The sequence below is a fragment of the Eurosta solidaginis genome, chromosome 2 (assembly GCF_040869045.1).
Source record: "Eurosta solidaginis isolate ZX-2024a chromosome 2, ASM4086904v1, whole genome shotgun sequence".
Classification (NCBI taxonomy): domain Eukaryota; kingdom Metazoa; phylum Arthropoda; class Insecta; order Diptera; family Tephritidae; genus Eurosta; species Eurosta solidaginis.
This window is the reverse complement of record NC_090320.1, coordinates 82,344,115-82,366,675: the sequence shown is the minus strand read 5'-3', so window position 1 is coordinate 82,366,675 and position 22,561 is coordinate 82,344,115. Positions and strand designations below refer to the sequence as shown.

General features: G+C 37.0%; 1 protein-coding gene and 1 long non-coding RNA gene across 3 annotated transcripts in view; one reads left to right on the top strand and one right to left on the bottom strand.

The window, feature by feature from the left end:
* LOC137240041 (uncharacterized) overlaps positions 1–14,796 on the top strand; it is a 56,420-nt gene extending 41,624 nt beyond the window's left edge. The window contains exon 5 of the long non-coding RNA XR_010949588.1: positions 14,419–14,796. This is a non-coding gene — a long non-coding RNA (uncharacterized lncRNA). The remainder of the gene's footprint in view (positions 1–14,418) is intronic.
* Positions 1–22,561, bottom strand: part of LOC137240039 (uncharacterized) — a 68,135-nt gene that overhangs the window by 10,283 nt on the left and 35,291 nt on the right. Inside the window, exons 1-2 of one of the 2 annotated variants that reach the window (XM_067765940.1) lie at positions 4,143–4,334; positions 4,012–4,083 (exon numbers count right to left, since the gene is read on the bottom strand). The gene's annotated coding sequence lies outside the window, so the exon portion shown is untranslated. Of the gene's footprint in view, positions 1–4,011; positions 4,084–4,142; positions 4,335–14,402; positions 14,699–22,561 lie in introns of those variants that run through there. The other variant, XM_067765936.1, reaches the window with a different exon arrangement.

Here is a 22,561-nt window from a genome sequence, read left to right as displayed (position 1 = left end):
ATGCAGATCATAATGGATGACTGCAAATTAATTGAATTTGTACGCGATTTCCCATGCCTTTATGACAAGGCAAACCGGGATTTTAAGGACGCAAATAAAAAAGTGCCGCTTGGAAGGACATAGCAGAGAATTTAGGTGTGAGGTAACTAATAATTAATGATCTTGTAATATATGCGTACTTAGGTATGATTATTCCCAATAGTGGCAGTAGCAGTAAGGCGATGGGGGAATTTACGAGAGCGTTTTAGTAAGAAGATAAGAAGCAGTAAAAACACTTCAGGAAGTGGCGCGTCTGATGGAAGGCAGTGGGTTTTCTTAGAGAGTCTACAGTTCTTAAGAGACCACATTATACCCCGACCGTAAGTATAATGGAATTACTTAACATGTTTGATTATGGACAAATTCTCTATTACAACAGAATACAGCAGAGCTCCCAAAATATAAACAGAAGTGTTGAAGGTGGCAAAAGTACACCCACCGTTTGCCAGTCACGCCCTGCAACTCCCACTTTACCTGAGCTGCTATCTATAAATACGCAGTCCCCTCCTATTCCTCCAGCGCAGCCACCGTCACCTGCTTTATCTCAGTCGACTCCGATGCCACAACCGTAGTCTGAGCCATCAACGTCTCGCGGACGAAAACGAACGGCAGTTTTGCGTGATGAATTGAACGCTGCCATAATGGAGACCGTCCAAACTTTTAGGGATGTATGTGCGCGTAGAGCTCGCCGCGAGAATTACAGTGCCGATATAAGTGCATTTGGCTCCATGATGTGCTCCGTCATATCGAGTTTGAAGAAGAAAAATCAGGCGGTGGTGATGCAGCGGTGCACTGAGATTGTCATGCAAGCTCAGATTGAGGAGAACGACGAAGCAGAGATTGTGGAATACTTGTATGACAACCAGTAGGGCGATTGCCATTTTTATAATTTTAATTTTAAAACTAAAAGGCTGGCACTAAAAGCAGATAAAAAATGGGTAATTGTTTACTTTAGCTCATAAGAATTAAAACACGTCCAAAAATTTCGGGAGGGGAGTCAGAAGCCGGGCCTTGACCTCGGGATCAATAGGAAGGCGAAAACAAAAACATCTATCAAAAGGTGTTCAGAAAAAACCAACAAACCCCCGGTTGAGCCAAAATCGAGAGCCTGATCCAACGCCGGGTACGCGATCTAAATTATTTCTGCATAATTGTGTATGTGTGTACTACAAAATCATCAAAAATACAGACACATGAAAGTTTTAAACAGTTTTTGAAAATATCTATTTACTGAAATAAACTTTTTAATTTTCGCCTTTGGATTATTGATACCGAGGTCAAAACCCATCACCCGACACCTCTCCCAACATTTCTGGACGTGTTTTATCAGTTTGGAGCTAAAGTAAACAATTACCAAAAAAGGCAGGCATACAAATATATGTAAGTAAGAAGTTTTTGTATATCCTCATTTTATAGATATTTGTATGTCTGCCTCTTTACACTTTTTAACGCCAGCTTTGCAATAGCAAAACCTATCTTTTTAGTTTATAAAGAAATTGACTGATTTTTCTATTTAATTTCCTTTTAAGTTATAATGAAATGTGAATACATCCCGTGAGATATATTTAATATGTCAATATGAATGCGACCAAATATGCCACGGGATGTTTAGTTGAGATTCCTAATGAAAGAACAAAATGTATGTATAAATAGATGTACAGTTTTGTTCACAAAAGTAGTAGCAAAAATGATTGCAACATTTTATCGGTTATTTGTTTCATTGTAAAAAGTTTGAAATTTTTATGAAGATTTACAAAAACTTCTTGAATTTTCTAATTTGTTTGAAAACGTTTTTGAAAATGGTTTACATAGTTTTCGTTATACAATATATTCAAGTTTTTTATAAAATTAATAAAATTAAATAAAAGAAACAAATAATCGATAAAATGTTGCAATAATTTTTGCTACTATTTTTGTATGTAGATATATTTGAGATTCCTAAGAAAGTACAAAATGTAAAATCGAATTGTGATACATTAATTTCTTTATTTATTAATATATCGTATGTTGTATTGAATGTAACATGAAAGTTGGCCTATCCTAATATAATAATACGTTAATTCGAGTATAAAAAAATATGGTGAATATTGAATTGTGATAATGTAACAAAGAAACACACATAAGAACTTAAATTTTTATAATAGTAGATATGTACACACCTAAATAAATAAATAAATAAATAACACCTGCTCATGTTAATAGTGAAAATAGTTTTATTCGTTACATATATTGATGCACAGCGAGCACTAAAATAGCAGTGAAAATTATTGATGTATTTTATCAGTTATTTTCTCCTTTTATTTATTTTCGTTAATGGTAGAAATAACTTCATCAAATTTTTTAAATACATATTTTTTGCACTTTCATAAATACGCAAATCACACCGTATGCCCTGGGTTCAACTCCCGGGCAAAGCAACATCAAAATTTTAGAAATAAGATTTTTCAATTAGAAGAAAATTTTTCTAAGCGGGATCGCCCCTCGGCAGTGTTTGGCAAGCACTCCGGGTGTATTTCTGCCATGAAAAGCTCTCAGTGAAAACTCATCTGCTTTGCAGATGCCGTTCGGAGTCGGCATAAAACATATAGGTCCCGTCCGGCCAATTTGTAGGGAAAATCAAGAGGAGCACGACGCAAATTGGAAGAGAAGCTCGGCCTTAGATCTCTTCGGAGGTTATCGCGCCTTAAATTTTTTTTTTTTTTTTTTTTAAATAAATATATGTAGCTTTAAAAATCCGTCACGAACTTTGAAACTTTTTGAGCAGAATTTTTAGAAAATCTCTTGTATGCAACGTTGTTTCTTAAAAACTCGCTGTTCCCTTGTATGCATTCCCGGATATGGTTTCATTAGATTGTTTTTTAAGGGAAATGCACAATCTCCAACGAAGAAATGGGGAAAGGGTTGCGACGATAATGGAAGAGGAGTATCTGGTGGAAGTGGTAATCGATTTTCCAACAGATCTTCCCCAAACCTTGTTGCATGAAAATGCCTCCACGCTTTGACTTCCATAAGCTCCTACGCTTACAGCGGTAAACTTGTATTTAGCAACGCATGCTCCCAACAAGACAATGCTGAAAAACTTTTTATAATTAAAAAACAGTGATCCTGACTTCGGAGGGCATTTTATAGCAACGTGCTTTCCATCAATAGCACCTACACAATTTGGCATGTTCCACATTTGGGAATAGTCAGTGGTTATATCTTTGTAGTGCTGCTCTGTGGGTTCACTTAAATATATTGGGGAAAGCGTTTGTTTTTGAAAGGAATACCAGAAGTACCTAAAAATCATACTAATTAATACAATATACGATGTTAATATCTGGGAATTTTTTACTGAAGTGTAATGGATAAACGTTCTTTTACACCAATTTGTTGTTTGAATTTGGTCAGTGATGGAGCCATTAGTTTTAAAAAAGTGTCATAAACCGGCAGGGACATTCTTTTATGCGCAAGAAACTCACTTTCGTCCATATCCTTAATTCTTAAGAAAGTTTTTTGGTGATATCCGGCATGAGTCCTATTAGCATTAATGGGGCGGGCATGCCATCATCTTTTTTGTCTTTTAGCATATAACGCCATTATGCTGAGGAACAAGTTGTCAATTTCTTCGTCACTACTCATGTTAGCTTAAACAGGAATAAATATATATGTTTTATTTACTTCTTTCTTAATTATCCATTATATATATTGCGGTTCATAGATGCGATAGCAAGGAATTGCCGGCAGATGAAACCCCAACCCAGGAGATAAGAAAATTATTGCTCTCAATGCCGAGATGAAGCAATTGGTCGACCAACACAAACAGGATATGCAACCTCTTTGCTGGTGTTGGTAATATGTGGTCAACCGTCAATCCCTAACAGACCCTACCAAATGTAACGACAGAGTATTAATGCACTTCCCACGGCAGCCGGTTCTATGCACCAAAAGGTTTTGTGTGACAGTTTCCGTGTTTTATTTGAAGATACTTACTGTTAAATTCACGTCCTTGCACTCAAATATATATAAATCTTCGCCTATATGTAGTGCTATATTTAATTAAATCTGTAAGAATACAGAAATCCTTATTAATTTGTTAAACTTGTAATATGTGAACAACTTACATTGTGGTACTTATAGATATGGGGCTTTATTCACCACCTAATAGTTTCACTATGTAGATATGCACCCAATTTGTTGCAGTATTAATAAAAATACTATTAAAAATATTTTCTTTTACTTTATTTTGATTAAAAATTACAAAATTTTCCAATCACTTTTTTTTTTTTTGTTTTAATTGACACCGCATACGCAAGCGTCGGTTGGCAAGGTGCTTTGCAGAGCCCTTATACTACCAGGCTATATTATATACAATCACTTTTTATAAACAAAACATTCCCAGCTCATGACAACAATGGTCAGCTGTTTACGGTTATGGCACCATTAATCGATCACAATAGAGATGGTTATGGATATGGGTATGGTTACGACTATGGCGTTAGGGTTAAGGAAGTTTAATTTGGCTTTTAACCCTAACACCATAGTTGTAACCATACCCATATCAACAACCATATCCAATGTGATCAATTAATGGTGCCTCAACATAAAAATCGTGAAAATTTCTTAAAAAAAGAAGAAAACGCAAAAAATTACAAACATATTCCGCAAAAAATAAGTCTCTTAGTCATAATGTATCCAAAACAATGAATAAAATCTACAAGAAGTTATTAAATTCACCAACTCGAAATATTATTAGGTCATAAATATGGCGAGAAACCAAAAACCAATTGGTTGGCTGTGGTAGCGTTATGGTCTGGCACCATTAATCGATTACATTGATTTCCATAAGGTAGGTTCGATTAGCTGTTTTATCTGGTTATGGTTTTATGGGTATAAGTCACCATTAATTAGCCTTTTAACGAATGACGTTTCTTATTATATTTATCCTCTTCGTCTCTGACATATGACTTTTACATTCAGCGCTTATTCAGCAAAACAATCCTCGTACTCCAATGGTACATAAACCAGAAGTTGCAGACATTGGTGCGTTATCGGTAACCGTATCGGTAACCTTAAAACAGCTGATTCGACCAACCTTATGTGAATCAATGTAATCGATTATTTGTGCCATTTCGTAACGCTAAAACTGCACACAAATCACACACAGAAGGTTGTGCATTCACGAGTTCAAATTACTTCGTTCTGCGCATCTACGTCACACTTGACTGCTTCAGCGAATGAAAGAAAGAGAAAAAAAACAAGAACTGAAGGAAAATGACTTAAAAATTGCCCATAAAAAACAGCTGAACTAATGTTTACATGCGCAATGTGCCACCTTCTATAATTCCATCATGAAAGCTGCAGACATTGGTGCACTATCGGTAACCGTATCGGTAACGTTATAACAGCTGATTCGACCAACCTTATGGGAATTAATGTACTCGATTATTGGTGCCATATCGCAACGCTAAGGTCGTAACCAACCAATTGGTTTTTGGTTTCTCGTCATATCCATAACCTAAAAATATTTGAGTTGGTGAATTTAATAACTTTTTGTAGATTTTATTCATTGTTTTGGATACGTTATGACTAGGATACTTATTTTTTGTGGAATATGTTTGTAATTTTTTGCGTTTTATTCATTTTTATGAAATTTTTACGATTTTTAGGTTAAGGCACCATTAATCGATAACAATGTATCGTATACGGCCCTATTCTACAGTGGTAACAAGTTCATTTTTACCGGTTACGAAATCTTCTGGCAACTTTTACACCTTTTTGGTATTCTGAAGGCAAAAGTTGCCGGATAACAACGTAACCACTAAAATAGGTGGTAACATCGACGTAACCACATAAAACAGCTGATGTTTACTCTGAAAAATAAATAAAGCGAAAGTGAAAATTAAATCGAGCATTTTAAAAACAAGTAAACAAATACAACCTAAAGTAAAAATTACCCAAAACGTTTCAAACGCCAATAATTAGTTTAATATAATAAAAATGTCCAATTTACTATTATTGCTGCTTGCTGAAGATGAAGAATATGATGAAATTTTGGAACGAAGACATAACTTAAAGAGTCTTCGGGGCAGTAGTGATCCATTGAACCTTCCTTGTAATACCTTCAAAGAGCATTTCCGTTTACAGAAAGAAGCCTGTAAAATACTTATAGAAAAGTTGTGGCCAAAGGATGACCAACCTACTTCTCTGCCCTTTGGAGTATGATTTTTTGTTGTCTCACATTTTTAGCACATGGATCGTATCAATAATGTGTTGGGGTAGGAATTAGTAAGATTTTCGAATTCGTATATTTTTGCATTTTCCTTTTACATATAAGTTGATTTTTATCTCTGCTAAAAATGTATCCAAAACAGTATATTTTATACACTATTGTACAGGTATGTTTATATGCATGTATGTTAAGAGGTGAAGAAATCAAAATATATGCAGCACGTAAAAAGATATTCACTAATAGGAGACATTAATTTAAAAAAAAAATATATATCTTTTTTTCTTCTTTTTTTTGGCAAAATTTGTTTGAAAAAAGGTAAAAGTATGTTTTATTAATAATAACGTTGTAAGAGTGAATTTAAAGTCATTCACACACAAAAATATGTATGCAAGTATGGAATTAATCTATTATGATAGTTAGTTTATACACATAAGGAAATAGAGTTGTTGTTTAAATTTTGAAACTACATATGCCTGTATAAGTACGGTGGGAATCAATAATAAAAATTGGTTACATTGAAAATTTGTTCATCAAAAAAAATGGTGGTTTTTGTTATTCCAGAACGGAGGGTACTTACTTAGCCGCAAAAGACCGTCCGGCGGCATGTGCTGGTGTACCTCCTGATGATGTGGTTGATGGTAGTTGTTTGTTATGGTTACGCATTTTCGATGGAAGCAGTAAGGAAGGCGGTCGGCATGATGTGGTGGTGCACAGTGGCTAGTCATTGTCGGCTGGGGCGGGTCCTTGCCAACCTTACTGTTCCTGCGCCATAAACAGCAAAAAAGTTCCTATCATGCCTATCAAACTCATGCTGTCAAATTCAAAATAAACTGACAGAAGCGCAGAGACCGACTCAAAACGCCTATAAATTCAAAATAAAACGACATCCGGTCGAACATTCAAAATTTAAACTCAAAAAAAAAAATTACTTTAAAAAAAACTAAACGCAACAAAAATTACCGAACCGGACATGACCGGTTACTAACTCTGAAATCAAAATAAACAAAAACGGCTGAAAATTAAATTAAAACAAAAAGCTGAAAATGGAAGAAAAAAAAACAAAGGCCGAATATAACTTGGGGGCGCCGCGGGTGTTGTTGCGACGCCCGGTGCTTAACCCACCCTCAAAATCCATGGCCACCGACGCACCTAAATTTTCGGTGGCCCCTTACCTGTAAACCCTACGTGCCTTCTAAATAAATGGCGACGCCAGCATTCCCATTTTAAATATTAATTTATTTATAATTCATTTCTATTAACGTATGTAAGCAACAAAAAAAAAAAAATAAGATAATGCAGGGTTCTTAGCCAGGGCTACAGCATTGTTGAACTACGAATAGCTAATTACACTATGAAAATGTAGGTAAGTGTGTGTAGTGCATAAGTGAGAGAAAAAAAATGATCCAACAGATCACACTTTATTGGGCCGAAATCGAAACGAAATCTAATATGAATACTTAAGTCTGACTAAGCTTGTTCTGTTGGGGGTTCTTTCCTTTTCTCTTACTTTTGCTCGTAATATTTTAAATTATACAATTATTTACGTCTCCCCCTTTTTTTTATAATCGTTATAAAGAACAAGGAAAATAATTATTTGAGGGAAATTTCATTATTTAATAGGTATGTGGTTTGCGACACCACGAACTTTTTTTTTTTTTTTTTTGATTGCTTAAGCTGACCCGAATTTTTCTTTCCCATGCTGTCCAATGCACATAGCCATTGTGTATATGCCGGCGCACATGTTTTCGGTGGCGAGTACCTGACAACCTCACTTATTGAGTGTGTAAAAACGCATAAAAAAAAATATGAAAATTTAATAATAAAATGTGTTCATGAACTGTAGCAAAATATTGTTGCTTTTATAAATGGAAATCACCACCCATGTGCGCAAGCATGTACATGTACATATGTAACATTAGGCTGCATCAAAAAAAAGAAATTTTTGTTTCCACTGTGACTTTGTTGAAGTTGCTTCGTTTTGGTTAGGAGAAGTTTTGCTGTTGTGTGGAGATTTTGTAACTCCAATTGTAGCGTTACTGCTGAAGATTAGGGTCTGACTTGTTTTCGGTTTCCGCGGTATAGGGTGGTAGTAATATTAGTTTGAAAAGTGGTCTTGTTACTTGCCCCCTTTCAGTTCTTATGTCCACAACGCGCACCCGGTTGTCTGAACCAGGGTGTAACCTTATCACACGCCCCAATCTCCATTCGTTGGGAGGAAGATTGTCTTCCCGTATAACCACCATATCTCCGACTTGCATATTTGATTTAGGATGCTTCCATTTTATCCGTTTCTGTAGTTCCGAAAGATATTCTGATTTCCATCTTCTGCAGAAGTTTTGATGTAATGCCTTGAGTTTCTGCCAGCGATTGACTATTGAGGCAGTATTTTCATCAACGCTGATTTCCGCTGGTGCTAATAGATGTCCGCCAATCAGAAAGTGTCCTGGTGTTAGAGGCTCAAGGTCAGATGGTTCATTTGAAGCGGGGCTAAGAGGGCGAGAATTGAGACACGACTCAATTCTACATAACAATGTGTTAAATTCCTCAAAAGTGAATTTGTTGTTTAAGGCCACTTTTTTGAAGTGGCTTTTAAAGCTTTTCACTCCCGCTTCCCATAGTCCTCCCATGTGTGAAGCTCCTGCTGGTATGAAATGCCAATTTAATGCCTGATGGGAATATTTTGACAGGGTTTGGTTTCTTGCATCGACAAGAAATTCCTTAAATTCAGTTTTTAATGCACGTGATGCACCGACAAAATTTGTTCCATTGTCCGAACAAATGTTTCTTGGACATCCTCGTCTAGCTACGAATCTTGAAAGAGCGGCTAGAAACGAGGAAGTGCTCAAATCACTAGTGGCTTCTAAATGTATGGCCTTAGTAGAAAAGCAAACGAACAGACAAACGTAACCCTTTGAGGTACGACACCCGCGCCCACTGTAACTCTTAATATCGAAAGGCCCTGCGAAATCTACCCCTGTATTGGTAAATGCACGCGAAAATGTGGTGCGTTCTTGAGGTAGAATTCCCATGAGCTGATTTTGCGATCGTTTCTTGAAGATCGTGCAGATCTTACAATTATGAATTACGGATCGTATCATGGTTTTAACTTTTGGAATCCAGTATTGAGTTCTAATGATGCGCAGCATTAATTGGTTTTCACCATGGAGAGACATTTCATGGACAAACTAAACATACAGACGTGTAAACCTACAATTGTACGGAAGTATTATGGGATGGCGTTCAGATTCGGTAGTATCTTTGGATGCACCAAGTCGTCCACCCGTTTTCAGTACTTCGTCTTCATCAAGATATGGAGTGAGCGAAAGTATTTCGCTTTTAGATCCAATTGGTGTTTTGGATTGCAAACTTGAAATTTCTGATCCGTAATATTGCTTCTGAGCAAGTTTTATTAAACGGGTTGTTGTAGCTTTAATTTCATCTGAGGAAATTAAATAAGATTCATGTTGACTACAATCTTTCGTTTTAGAATGCGTTTTATGAAAAAACCTGAGTATATATGAGATAACTCTTAACGCCCTAGGAAGATTTGAAAACCTGTCGAGAATATCATTAATATTGCTTGAAATTGCGGTTGCATGTGCTTGTACGCGTTTTTCTTCAATATTCGTGTTAAAATCCAAATCTTGTGTTGGCCACTTTTCCTTCTCTTCTTGGAGCCAAGAAGGACCCTGCCACCACAGAGAATTGTTGACTAAATCCTCGGCTAGTATTCCTCTACTGGCTAAATCTGCTGGGTTTGTACCTGAATCCACATGATACCACGATGAACTTCCAACTTTGTCGACGATTTTTGTAATTCGATGCGCAACGAAAGTTGACCATGAGCACGGAGGTTTTCGTATCCAAGCCAGCACGATTGTCGAATCTGTCCACAGGCGAATGTTTTGTTGACCTAAATCAAGGTTAGCGCAGATAGATTCGGTTATCTCCGCTAATAATACAGCTCCGCAAAGTTCCAATCGAGGAAGTGAGATGGTTTTGACTGGAGCTACTCTTGTTTTTGCCAAAAGCAGATTCACAAATATGCCGTTGTTGGTTTCCACTCTCAAATACAGGGCTGCACCATACGCTTTCTCGGAGGCGTCGCAGAACCCGTGGATTTCGACCTTTTCTGTTGGAGAAAAGGCTACCCATCGCGGTATTCGTATTTTGTCGATATCCTTGTACGTATTGGTAAAATTTTTCCACCTGTCTAATGTTGAAGACGAAACGGTTTCATCCCAGCCAGTACCCTCTAACCAGATATTTTGCATGATCATTTTTGCCACGATAATTGTTGGAGCTAGCCACCCTAATGGGTCAAAGAGTTTTGCGATAGTAGATAGTATCGCTCTTTTTGTGGGGTCGGTGTTTTCTTCTATAGGGTTTGCTATGAAGTAAAACTGATCGGAATGAGCATTCCACCTAATACCGAGCGCCTTTACACTACTTGAATCTTCAAATTCTAAGAAATCTTCGCTCAGTAGATGAGCTTTGGGAATACCCTGTAATATTTTACTGGAATTTGAAGTCCATTTTCGTAATGGAAAACCAGCTGAACTTAAAACCCTGGAAATTTCATCTCTTGCTCTGATCGCAGATGCAATAGTATGCCCTCCCGAAAGAACGTCGTCGACATACATATTTTTTCGTAGGATATTTGAGCCGATTGGATGAGATTTTTCGGAATCATCAGCCAGTTTAAGTAATGTCCTTATTGCTAGATAAGGAGCACAATAAATACCAAATGTCACCGTTTTGAGCTCATACAGACTGATTTGATCATCTGGACTTGAGCGGAAAACTATTCTTTGGTATCTTGTATGATTATCATCTACTAGGATTTGCCTATACATCTTCTCAATATCGCTATTGAAGACATATCTGAAAAGTCGCCAGCGAAGAATTAATGTTGGTAAATCAGCCTGAAGCACAGGACCAGGAAGAAGAACATCGTTCAGGCTGACACCATTTGAAGAGCGTGAAGAAGCATTGAAAACAACTCTAACTTTGGTAGAGATGCTTTCTTCTTTTATTACTGCATGATGTGGTAAATAGTAATTATCGACTGCATTGGCCGATTGAATTGAATCTAATTTTGACATATGCCCCATAGTCTCGTATTCTAGTATGACTCTATTGTACTCCTTCTGTAAATCGAGATTTTTTCTAAGTCGGGTTTCATTTTTATAGAATTGAGAGCACGCTATTCTTAATGATGGACCTAGATTTATCTCTCCTGGGAATTCTGACCTTAACGGAAGCGACACAATGTATCTTCCGTCAGAATTCCGCTGCGTTGTACGTTGATACAATTCCTCACAAAATGTATCTTCTAATGTGGAGGCTTTAGCTTTCGGCGTGTCTTCGAGCTCCCAAAATGACCTTAGCTGCTTGTCTAAAGCCACTTCATTGTAAAAGGATACCCGATTATGATTGGTTGGACTGGCTGCATCAGCACGACCAGTCAGTATCCAACCAAAGACAGTTTCTTGAGCTAAAAGAGTGCTAAGAATATTTTTTTTGATACCGTCTAATATGATTTGCGGATAAATATCCCCGCCCAGAACAAGATCAACTGGCTCATTCACGAAGAAACGTTTATCCGCAAGCACTAGATCCGGGAATGCTTGTTGTGTTAATGCACTAACATCGCATGTTGGCAAATTACCTGTCAAATGTGGTAGAACTAGAACTAAAGCGTCAATAGAAATTAGTGGGTCAACTGGGGACCGCAACTGAATGGCGCATGCCTCTTTTACCTGCGCAGAAACTGAATTATTGATGCCCGAAACTTGAGCATGCATCTTTCGAGTTGGCAGGTTGATTCTTCGTCTGAGTCTTTCAGTGATAAAAGAGCATTCAGATCCCGAATCTATGAAAGCTCTGGCCGAAAAATCTGTACCATTATAATGAATGGTGACGCGAGCTCTGCCTAGTAAAACCCCTTTACTGGTATTAATAAAATTAGATTTTACAGTAGTTTTATTTTGCTGCTTTTTTTGTTTTGCAGATTCATTTTGAGATTGAGCTTGCCTTGAAGTGCACGGTTGCTCATCCGATAAATCTGCAGAATTATTAGCCTGTGTAGGTTTTGCCTTACTTGTCCGTAAATGCAGAAGGGTATTATGTCTTAAATGGCAGTTGCTGCAATTGTGCGCACTTGTGCATTTGGACACTGAATGCCCCGATGACAGACAGTTTAGGCAGAAGTTATTTCTTTTTATAAAAGCAAGTCTTTCATTCGTGTTCAAATTTTTGAACTTTGAACACGCATAAATTTTGTGATCATTGCTTTGACACATTTTACACGTGCCTTTAGCTACACTTGCTTGGAAAGCGCCAAGTTTCTTTGGGGGATGTTCAGAGGCCTGCTTTGAGTTTTGTACCTTTTGAGGTTTTGTACTCTTTGTACCTCTTAAACCAGAGACTGATTCTAACGTTTGAAAACGATTTGTCAGAAATCGGTCCATATCCGCCCACTTGGAAGTTTCTGTCTTGTTTTCTACGGACTGTTCCCATAGCGAAAGGGTCACATCAGGAAGCTTAGTTGAACATAAGTATGTAATAATTGGATCCCAATTAGATATGTCAATATGATGACTTACTAACGAGGATATGCAATTATTTATGTCCCTTTGTAATCTTTTTATTGAATTACCGCATTCAGTTTCGACTGATTGAAGGTTGAAAAGAATCTTTAATTGGGTGTTGACTAATATTCTATTATTTTCATACCTGTCGCACAAATTTTTCCAAGCTATATCAAAACCATCATTCGTCAATTCGCATTTCTTAACGATTTCTCTGGCTTCACCTTGGGTTTTTTGTATGAGATAATATAATTTTTGTACTGGCGACAGGCTTTTATTTAGAATATAAATGGCCGTGAACATGTCACGAAAAGTTGGCCATGACAAATAATCACCTTTGAATATATCAGTATCACAAGGTGCTAAATGCAAATTGCGTGGCGTGAAGGCAGCATCGTTCTCCTTCTCTGCCTTCTCAAATTTTTCCGACAGGTCATTAATTTTTGTCATGCACCGCACAAAAACGGTATAGCATGATTTATTTTTCTTTCTAATTGCAGTAACGTCTTTAGCGGTAATGTCCTCGGCCACTAGCAGATCATCGAAAGCAGCTTTGGCTTTATCCCTCATGGACTTCCACTCCTGCTGCTGAATTTTCAGCGAATTTTTGGAGTGCTCGCTTATGGGTTTGCTTAAGAATTCGATGTCGAATTCAATTACGGTGTCTGCTAGGCGGTTATATGCTTCCATATTGAAAATATTTTAAATATTACAAACAATGAATATTTTCAAAAATATTAAATGCACAGAGTCAGTGTCTGTGGAATTACCCAATTTGCTAATATAAATTAGTTAACGCTTTCCACCAACAAAATCAACCCAACAAATTAAATTAATTTCTGACAAATTTTGTGTAAAATTACAAACGTAAATATTTATTTTGAAACGAGTAAACTGAAATTTAATAATTTTCAGAGTAAAAAACCAGTGGGCTGTATATACGTATAAATATGTGTTAAAAAAAAATTATTATTGCTCGCCAACCAAATATATTTATGTATGTGCGTGTATATATGTATGTAGCACAGTATATATTTAAAATCAAACGCAAGCGAATCAACTGATCAAAGTTGGAGGAAAATTGTTCCGTCCACTAAATAAATGCTCAAATTAAATTGTTTTGTTTTAAAAGTGAATTGAATGTAGAAGCTGAGTGATTTTTGTGAAACTAATTTTTCTTAAATTCAACTGTGATGAACCAAACCCAAAAGTGAAGTTAATTACACAGTGCAGTGTTGTTGTTGTGGGCTGTTAATAACAGAGCAGTGCAAGTCATATAAATGTATATTGAATTAATTTATTTTTGAAAAATTACTTGCACTTTTCTATTAAATTAATCCCAAACACTGTTTGTACAAATAATTGTGTGCAATAAAGCAACAGCGAAGACCCTTAAGCCGTGTCAAATATTATTTACCGTCGGCGGCAAGCAATACTTGATGGACAAATGGGCTATTTGTACAACAAACTTTGTATTTAATTTTTTCACAATATCACTCGCGCACTTTTCACTTTCACTAATCTTATTTGAATGTGTACCACTGAAATATACCACGTACCTTTTTATATTTGTAGATGTCCTTTTTGATGCAGTGGATCCAATAATATATAAACAAATGGATTGTTAGTTCCTGTGTTGTTTAAGTTGGTATTGCTGCTGCTATTGACATGCAATTAAATATTTAAAACACTGTGTGTTGGTTCGCAAAATGGTCGCTTTGAAAAAACGGATTGAATGGACCAATGTCTTGGCCGGGCCACAGCTCAGGGATGGTGCCGGTCAAGATTTAATGTAATGCATTCCACCTACCTCCAACGAGTGCCTTGATGAATTGTAAATACCTACATATTTTTTCTACAAAAAATTAATTTTGAATACTGCTTATGCATATCCATAAGCAATGACATATTTTATACATACATACATGAAATAAAAATGAATGTGCCACTGAAATTGAACCATGTACATCTATTACTTATTTTTCTTCAATTTTCGACTTTAGGTAATTCAAACGGAACCTGAGCTGAAAATAGTTTTAAGCTTAATTTAATTTAATTTAAACTGCGAACCAGCGGCGGAAAATGTCCAATTAAATCTTGCGTATCGCAAGGGGCCGGCTTCTTTTCGCATAAGCGGCAGGCCAGAGAGAACCCCTTAGCCTCAGATGTTTTGCGAATTGCAGTGAATCGCGTCATTTTTCTGAAAAGGAAAATGAGTTGTTCTAATTTCATCGACCATAGGTCCATAGGTCGCTGGTTCATATCCGGCTCGAAGGACCAATGTCTTGGCCGGGCCACAGCTCAGGGATGGTGCCGGTCAAGATTTAATTTAGAAAAGAAGAAAAAGTTTGGTATTAGAATTTTAATTAAATATAATATCTTTATTCGAAATAAAGATTGTGCACAAAAATTAATTATATATATATTTTTATGTTACCTTTTGGTTGAAGCTGGAAACTGCGGCGGGATACGTCCTTTCTCCTTGATGTGTGAAAACAAGTGAAGTAAAAGAACATAACAGGTCAATACCGCTTGCCAGTCAAACTGTTTATTTATTCCAGCGATGTTCATTTGTATGGTTAACATAAACAATTTGACTGGCACTGTCAACCAATATAAGAAAAATGCGAGGGCGCCCTTTTATGTTTTGAGTTTGGGCTGTTGGCCTAAACATAACTTGGGGGCGCCGCGGGTGTTGTTGCGACGCCCGGTGCTTAACCCACCCTCAAAATCCATGGCCACCGACGCACCTAAATTTTCGGTGGCCCCTTACCTGTAAACCCTACGTGCCTTCTAAATAAATGGCGACGCCAGCATTCCCATTTTAAATATTAATTTATTTATAATTCATTTCTATTAACGTATGTAAGCAACAAAAAAAAAATAAGATAATGCAGGGTTCTTAGCCAGGGCTACAGCATTGTTGAACTACGAATAGCTAATTACACTATGAAAATGTAGGTAAGTGTGTGTAGTGCATAAGTGAGAGAAAAAAAACAGATCACACTTTATTGGGCCGAAATCGAAACGAAATCTAATATGAATACTTAAGTCTGACTAAGCTTGTTCTGTTGGGGGTTCTTTCCTTTTCTCTTACTTTTGCTCGTAATATTTTAAATTATACAATTATTTACGTCTCCCCTTTTTTTTATAATCGTTATAAACGCTATGTGTGAGAAAAATATGTAATTAAATGTACTTATGTTTAGTAAATATACTACATACAAAGTAAGAATTTGGTCGAATACTCTTTTTTTTCATTCACAAAACATATTTTAGGGCTATGAAGTTTGGATACAAATTCTGATAATTGGGGCTCTCTTACAAAATTATTATGTTGTTGTAGTAGAACTTATGTTTGAGTGTCACAAAAATCAATTTGGTATAATGGCATAGTACGATGAGAATAATATGTAATATGTGCTAAGAAAATTTGTTATAAAAGAAATAAAGATCAAATTGTAATAGTATTATGTATTATATGCACGTATATTTTTTTCTTCTGGTTGTTCGAACGATATTGCTAGCAATATTGATTCATATGTATATATATATTGTATTTGTATGATATAAGAAAAAAAGTTTAAATCTTTTAGCCAATTCGTGCATAATCGACCAATGGCTGCGGTCGCAAATTTTTTTTTCTACCAATTTATGGTTGAGCTCCAAAAATGGATCGCTAAAACGTTTCACGTGATGAAGACGGCTTATTATGAATAAAATTTATAGAGCTAACTTCAATCATTTTAAAGCAAGAAAAAATATCATTAAAATGAATAAAAAGGAAATGTATGCTCCTTGTTGTATAGCTAACAATTTCGAGTATTCAATAATACAATTTGACGAAAAAAAATCGACCCTTGTTAAATGGTTTAATCGGGCTGTATAAAACTCTCTAGGTACTGCTTAGAAGTTTCTTTAACTACCCTGCAAAAACGCTCTCGTCATTCCACGTCATTTGACTAGCTATTATACAGTCATAGGTTATATTCCTAGTCACATTTGCATGGGCGTGGGTAAGTTTTATGACCAAATTTTTTTGTAGGGTAATTATTTTGGTGTTCATACATGGCCACCAGAGTACGTACCGTGGGCCTCTGCCGGCGTGGTTACTGGTGATGTTGTTGTTGCTGGTGAAGTTGTCGCTGTTGTTGGTTATGGCGCTCTGGTCTGAGGTGATCAAGTGAACCTGGTGGCAATTAAACTTCGTGTTGACCTTTACGATCTGGATGACTTGGTGCTAACTTTGGCGTTCGTTGTATTACGCTGCAGTGTACTGCTGGCCCTGGAGGCGGAGGTGGTGTTGGACGCTCATCCAAAGGTGGTGGTGTACGTCGTAAACGTAGAGAAAGGAATTTATCTTCAGATACCAAGGGTTTCTCATCAACAATTTGTTTAGTGCCGTCGGAATCCGAATCGGAATCACTAGAAGTTTCCTCACTAGGTGTGACTGTGAAACGCCGACCTACTACTTCAACTGGATATTCTTTACGTTGAGCTTGTGTCCACACAACACAACCGTTGTAAGGTTTATTACCACCCAAAATAGACGAGTAAAAACGAGGTTTGACGGAATGAACTGGTCGGTACTTTGCGCTATGGACTCTTTCCTAGTTTCTGGGCATTTTCCCGTTTGTTATTTTGGTAGTTGGGTGAAGGAATCGGCCTGCAATTCCTCGTTGCGGTCTTGTGGTTCTTCACAATACTCTCTTGAATATGTGCACAGCACGGCGAGGGTGTTTTGCGATGAGTTGAACATAGTCGGGGATGTGCAGTTGATGTAAGCAATAGAGTTAATGAAGCAGGAGCTTGACGCCTTTGCCTCTTTGGTTTATAAAATTTTCTGATTAACTGCGCAAAAGAAAAGCCAACTCTTGCTTTTTCCCGGCCGGAAAAACGTGCTATCTTTTTGCTTTTCATTTTCTAAATTTTTTCCACGTCTTCTTCGTTTTACTTGCGGCCGGAAACTCATGGCAATTTTCGCTAGTGTTCGCCGGTCTTTCTTGTTTTTTGATACTTTTGTATCGCAATTTCGCCCCATCACCAGTTACTAGGTGTGTTCGCAAGAAAACGCTCGCAAGTGGACCGTAACCGTAGACCATAACAGCAGACCGTAACATGTTCCTACCGGTTATGTGTCGTTGCCGGTTATTATGGTTCCTGCTGATAATTTTAGTTGCCGGCTATTATGGTTCTTGCTGGTAATTTTAGTTTCCGGCTATTATGGTTCTTGCTGGTAATTTTAGTTGCCGTCTATTATGGCTGGTGATGGTGGTAAGCCTGGGGGCTTAGTGGGCGCTATAGCTGGTGGTAGCGCGTGATGGAGTATTATACATGAGTTTTTCCAAGTTAAAGGATTTGGTTGTTTGTAGTTGCTACAGACTCATCGACGACACCGTGTCGCTTATGGTCTTAACTCGGTAGATATTAGTAGTAGGAGTCCGTGGAAGAGCACAAAAAGTTTGAATTTTGTTTCTGCAATGGGCTTTGCCTTCCCGTTTTAAAATCAAGTTTATCAAAGTACGAAAATCACGCAGCTGCTTGTGAAGTCCGAGTACACGTGATTCCTCGTGTAGACTCTGAAAACCTGCAAAACATACATAACCATCTTTGTTTTGCTCTAAATCTTCAGCCGCCTCCACTCAAAAGCATATTTCGAGCTCGAACTATTCCTGGCAGCCAAGTTGACCCCAATGTTATAATTAAATTTCAATCCCCTACAGAGAGAAATCGGCTACTAAAAGCTGTCGCTGATTTCAGGCGACAAAACAAGAACGGTGGCCTTCGCCTGACGCATGTGGGAATAAATTCCGATGCGCGCATCTACGTCAACGAGTTACTGAGCAAAAGCAACCATGAAATATTCAAATCAGCACTGACCCTTAAAAAACGGAAAAAAGTTGTATCTGTATTTGCAAGAAGGGGTCTCATTTATATAAAATGTTCTAATAATACCGGTCCACGTCTAATAGACTCTGTTGATATGCTTAAGGAGCTAGAAAACAATAATCCGGACAGGGACCGTTCCTTTCGTGTTGAGCCGAACACCTTCGACGATCACCCGGAGCTTGACAAATCTCATCAATAAATATTTTTTATATATTTTCTATCTAGCCGTATTCATTTCTTCTTTTTGTTCATACTTTACCCCCATATTTTATTCGTTAAGTATATACTACATTTTGTTTGAGTTGCATAGCAGTGTAAATTTAATGTTTCTTTTTTTAAGTTCTTTTAATGACTATGTCCTCTTCTAATGTTATGAGTTCCAAAGGCTCTACTTATACTATGTTGCGTGTCCTTGGCAAGCAAGCAAGCGGGCTTAATATAATTCATATAAATGCTCAAAGTTTATTTAAAAATATTGACGAATTTAGATACCTTTTTGAAGATTCGGCAATCGACGTTCTTTGTGTTTCTGAGACGTGGTTTACCTCACGCCATAGTAACAGTTTGGTGAAAGTAAATGGTTACAAACTTTACAGAGCTGATCGCTATGGTCATGGTGGTGGTGTTGCGATTTATGTAAAGGAAAGCTTGTCCTGTAGATTAAGTTGTGTTTCTAGTGAAGGTGATCCTGTTGAATATATGTTTGTTGAAATAGTTTCTAATCATGATAAGGTTCTTATTAGATGTGTATACCGACCCAATCGGCAGGTGAATTTTATGGATTTCACCAAATTCGTTCAATCATTACTAGGAAACTACAGTAATATCATAATTGCCGGTGATTTCAACAGCAATTTGCTTGAGGATAACAGTTTAAAACTAAGTATGGAATCTCGTTGACTATATCCGACAAACACCTTTTCTCTTACTCACTTCACTCGTACTAATAGCACTCTCCTTGATTTATTCTTTGTAAGTGACCTCCAAAAAACCCTCCACTATAAACAATTGTCTGCTTCAAGTTTCTCAAAGCATGATTTATTTTTCATGATTTACGACTTCCAGTCAACCAAAAAACCTGTGCCCGTGATTTATCGTGATTTTAATCGAATTGATTATGAGTTGCTTACTGCTGCAGTGAAGTTGGTGGAGTGGAGTCTCATCCGGAGTTTCACATCTGTTGAAGATAAAACAAACTTTCTGCAGGACAAAATCAACTGGCTTTTCGACTATTATGTCCCTATAAAAACTAAGGTAGTCAATCGGTGCAGTAGGACTTGGCTTCATGCTAACATTAAACATTTAATCAATGTACGTAATAAAGCATACTCGCGGTGTAAAAGATACCGTACTACAGATACGTATAACCAATTTAAATCGGCTCGAATTACTGCTGCCAAAGCAATTAAAAGAGCGAAAAGTTTGTTTTATGATAAAGTTTAGCCTGGCAATGAACTCGCGGCAAACCTAGAATACCATAAGGGCGATTGGCGTGGGAAAACCCAAAGAAAGCCTACCTGTTCACTCTGACTTAGATGAAATTAATTAATTTTGCTAGTTTGCCTGTATCAAACCCTCGTGTTAGTCTTGACAACTACTGTGAACGTGTAAATGTTGGTGCCAGTCCTCTTGAATTTATGTGTGTTTATGACTGTGATCTCCGTGAAGTCAAACGCTACTGGCTTTGATGGAACCAGTGCGAAGTTTCTCAAAATTATATTGCCAAAGATTCTGTCACATGTGACCCATCTAGTTAACTCCATACTACGACCTGCGTATTCCCCAGGTGCTGGAAAGTTGCTAAAATTATTCCTGTACATAAGAAAAATAACAAGTACAGGCCCATTGCTATCCTACCATTTTTGTCTAAAGTTGTTGAGCGTATCCTTCATAAGCAAATAATGTCATATGTGCATGATAACAGACTTCTAACAGACCGTCAGTTCGGTTTTCAGACCGAAGCGAAGTAGCATTTCGGCTCGGTTGGCTGTTATAGAATGCATAAGGATGGAAATTGATGGAAATAATCTTGCTTTTCTAACTCTACTCGATCATTCCAAGGAGTTTGACTCAGTTGATCATGAGCTTCTATGTCGCAAGCTACAATATCTTTTTAATTTCTCTTCTCGTGCCACTGCTTTGATTAGGTCCTACTTCGTGCAGAGATCTCAGGCTGTGTATGTTGGTGGCAGTAGGTCTAATTTTGTACCTGTACTCAGGGGTGTTCCGCAAGGTTCAATCCTGGGCCCTTTGTTGTTTGTGTTGTATGTTAATGACTTACCCAATGCGCTAAGATATTGTAATGTTCATATTTATGCTGATGATGTTCAACTATATGTGTGCTGTCCTCTTGATCGTGTTGGCATGTGTATTAATGATATTAACTCTGAATTGACGAATGTAAGTGCATGGGCATCTGCAAATGATTTATCAATTAATCCTGCCAAATATAAATGTATTGTCATTCGCAGAAAAGCCTTCGATACACGAAACTTAGACGAGATAATGCTAGACGGTGCAGTTATTGAGTATGTTGACTCAGCGAAAAACTTTGGTTTGGTATTTAATCAAACTCTGACATGTAATAATCATATAATTAGTAGAGTAGGTAAAGTGTATGGAATGCTTCGTACACTATGGCTAACACTGTATTTCACTCTTTTACATATTAGACTTCTTCTTGCAAAAGCGTACTTAATACCTACGATACTGTATGGATGTGAGATTTATGCTAATTGCGACTCTGTATGTAAAACTAAGCTTAATGTTGTTTATAACAACATTGCCAGATACGTATTTAGGCTAAAACGACTTGACCATGTGTCTGCGTATGCCGAAAAGTTGTTAAATATTTCTTTTGAAAATTTGTTAAAATTCAGAACAGTGTTGTTCATATATAGGGTTATTCATACGCAGGAACCAAACTATTTATACCAGAAGCTTCAGTTTCTTCAATCGACAAGGTCGGCACTGCTTACACTAGACACAAAACTCTGACATCTGAACGTCAATTTTTTATCTACGCGGTACGTCTTTGGAACTCACTTCCAGTTAGTTTAAGGATTATTACTAATACACTGCGATTTACAAATAAAGTGTTTAGTTTTTACAATGATTGTTAACCACTACAACTCTATTTTAATACCTTCTATATTATTGAATGTGAACTTGTACATATTATATTTCATTTTTTCAACATATTTATACCTCATTTTTTTTTTTTCTCCCTTTGTGTTTCATTTTATAATGTATCCCTATTTCTTACTTCTCCCCTTTTTTTATGTTAAGTATTTTTAATTATCAGAATACCTTATTGTATCACACGTGACTGGCACTGTTAAATAATTTTTTCAAAATTTTTGTGTCAGGATGAATATATATGTTAATAAATAAATGTTAAAATGGTAAATATCCGAAGGGTGGAAGCGACCTATCAATTTCCCGTTTAGGTCCTCGAGATCATACAGTGCATTGCCTATTTTTCGTAGCACGCGACACTTAAGGTATTTTGGCAAGAATTTGGCGTTAAATATTTTCTGATACCGGGTATTGTTAAAAAATGCCATTTATTATATGTTTGTACCTATATTCCCTTTCTTCTAGGTGTGGTGAAAAATGCGTTTGGCAAGCGGCATCCCTGTGCTGGCGTCGCAAAATTTTGATCGGCTCCCCACTTGACTCTCGGATTCAGAACTATTGGAATTGTCCGTACTGTCCGGGAAGGTTATTATCACATTCGAGGGTTCTTCCGCCAGGGTACTACTGCACCTCGGAAGCTCGCCACCTCCATGCAGAGATTCACCCTCTGGTTCGGTGCACGGGACGACGC